The following is a 221-nucleotide window of genomic DNA, read 5'->3' as shown; positions in this document are numbered from 1 at the left end:
AGCGGGAGGCTGGGCGGGAGGAGAGGAGAGCGCGCGGCCGGACGCTGAACCGGCCCCTCTCCTCTCAGTTGCTTTTTCTTCGCCTGGCTTCCCACCCCCACCGCCCGGCTTCAAAGTTCCGTGGGACGCTGACCAATAAGTGTTGAAAGGACAGAAAAGACGCAGCAGTCCTCCAAGCAGAGGTTCCCCCCTCAGGGGCCAGGCCTGCAACTCGGGGAGGA

This window comes from Fukomys damarensis, unplaced genomic scaffold (genome assembly GCF_012274545.1).
Source record: "Fukomys damarensis isolate Sample0158 unplaced genomic scaffold, DMR_v1.0_HiC HiC_scaffold_35, whole genome shotgun sequence".
Lineage (NCBI taxonomy): Eukaryota > Metazoa > Chordata > Mammalia > Rodentia > Bathyergidae > Fukomys > Fukomys damarensis.
Note: the sequence above shows the minus strand (reverse complement) of the source record.